A 2,284-nucleotide genomic window follows, 5' to 3' on the forward strand; every position below is an offset into this window, starting at 1 on the left:
TCGGTTTCAATTCACCTAAGCCTAATTTGACATAACCGAGTATGGAAGAAGATTAACACTTGCTCCTAAGTCAAAAAGCGCCCGATTAATTATATGATCACCAATAATGCATGATGTAGTGGGTGAACCGGGGTCCTTAAACTTTGGAAGAGTGTTATGTTGCAAAATTGAGCTTACTTGCTCGGTCAAAACCACTTTTCTTGGTGCTTGGCTCTTGTTCTTCCGCTTTTGGGTGCACAAGTCTTTCAAGAATTTGGAATAAGCCGGAATTTGCTTGATTGCATCCAATAGTGGAAGATTAACTTTCACTTGCCTAAACATTTCCATGATTTTATTGGTTTTTGCCTTTTGCTTGTCTTTTGAAATGGATCCTTTTAAGGCATCCGGAAATGGAACTTTTGGTTCAAACACTTTTTCAAAATTTTCTTTTGAACTCTCTTCAACACAAGAAGTTTTCAAATCATTTTTCAATAAAACATTTTCAACATCCTTTTTCAAAACTTCTTTTTCAAACACATCTTTTAAGACTTTCTCATCTACAAGGTCATGTATATGCAATGAAGGAGGAATGTGATGTGAAACAGGACGGGTGACAACTTGAGATTGCACCGGTTCACTCTCTTCATTAGACACTCTAACTTGATTGTTCACAATCCTACCATTCCGCAAGGTAGTCACCGTATTAACATGTTCAATGGCGTGGCCTTCCGATGAGGAATGGGTTTCCACAACACATTGTTGCTTAGGTGGGGCATTTATAGGCATCTTTCCCTTCTCTCTTGCATTGAGAGTGCTTGCTATTTGCCCTACTTGGGTTTCTAGCTTTGCAATAGATTGAGAGTGAGAAAGAAGCAATTGAGTGTTAGCCTCTAAAGTGCCCAAAGCATTTAAAACTTTCTCTTCAAAGGCGGGACTTCTAGTATTACCTTGGCAATAGGATTGGTTGGGAAAATGAGAATTAGTAAATTGATTCCCTTGTGATTGATATGGTCTATAACCTTGGGATCCTTGGTTTTGAAGTGGAGGTGGAATGTACTTCTTTTGAAACCGCATTGGGAAGGGTTTGAGCTATCTCCTTGGTTTTTCCAAGAGAAATTCGGATGATTCCTCCAACTTGGATTATAATGAGTACCATAAGGATTGTTCCCTTGGTTCACAAAAGCCACATTGACTTGTTCATTAGGTTCGCTTTGCACTTGTCCGTGAGGATAATGAGAAGTAGAATGAAGAACACTAGAACAAGTCATACATGTTTCATTTGATGCACGATGAGAATGGTTAGGGAAGGAAGATACTTGGTTCGCCGAGTTTTGGTTAATAAAAAATTGATCAAACCTTTGAGACAAAGACTTCATTTCGGCGGCTATTTCATTTGAATGTTCGACTTAATGTAAGCCAACACTCTTCTTACCTTGTGAATTTCTACCATTCTTGGATGATAGTGTTCTATGCAAAGAATTTTCATTCATACTTTCATAGAGACGCCACATGTCATCCTCATGCCTATCAATGTAAAAGCCACCCATGGAAGCATCAACCATACCCTTATAGTTGTCCGATAAACTCTCAAAGAAGTATTGAACTAATTGTCATTTGGGCATGTCATGACGTGGACACTTGTTAAGCAATTCATTGAAGCGTTCCCATGCCTCATGAAACATTTCTCCATCCCCATGTGAAAATTCTCGAATTGAGGTTCTCATGGCATTGGTCTTAGAAACGGGATAGTACTTCTTCAAGAACTCTTGTTGCATTTCTGCCCAAGAAGTGATTGAAAAAGGCCTATGATTGTTAAAACTATACTTTGCCTTGTCTTTTAAGGTAAATGGAAAAAGTTTGAGTCTTAAAACCTCTTCCGGCATGTCCGTATATTTTACGGTGGAACATACTTCAAGAAACTCATCCAAATGCTTGTAAGGTTCTTCACTTGGAAGTCCATGATAGTTAGGAAGTATTTGAACGGTTTGTGGCTTAATTTCATAATGATGTGCTCTAAATGGAGGCAATTGGATGCATGTAGGTGCATTGTATTCATTAGGCACATAGTGATCTCTTAAAGCAAGAGGTGGATTAGCTACTTGAGGTGCAACATGAACACTTTGGTTTTGAATTCCTTGATTGTTGATGTGAGGTTGTGGAGCATACATTGGCCTTGGCATTCCATATAGAACTTGGCCTTGTTGTTGTGGTGGTTGGTGAATGAATAGCCTAGGTATGCCTAATGGTACTTGTATGTTCTCATTGTGCACATTGGGATAAAGGATACCTTGTTGGTCTATGTGAC

The 2,284-nt window shown here is 38.9% G+C and overlaps 1 pseudogene; it reads left to right on the forward strand.

The window, feature by feature from the left end:
* The first annotated feature begins 1,599 nt into the window (after window positions 1–1,599).
* LOC132305687 (small nucleolar RNA R71) lies at window positions 1,600–1,698 on the forward strand (annotated as a pseudogene).
* Window positions 1,699–2,284: the final 586 nt, after the last annotated feature.

This window comes from Cornus florida, unplaced genomic scaffold (assembly GCF_030987335.1).
Source record: "Cornus florida cultivar Cherokee Brave unplaced genomic scaffold, ASM3098733v1 CherokeeBrave_3.0.0_Hap2_Chr04, whole genome shotgun sequence".
In the NCBI taxonomy this organism is placed as follows: Eukaryota; Viridiplantae; Streptophyta; class Magnoliopsida; order Cornales; family Cornaceae; genus Cornus; species Cornus florida.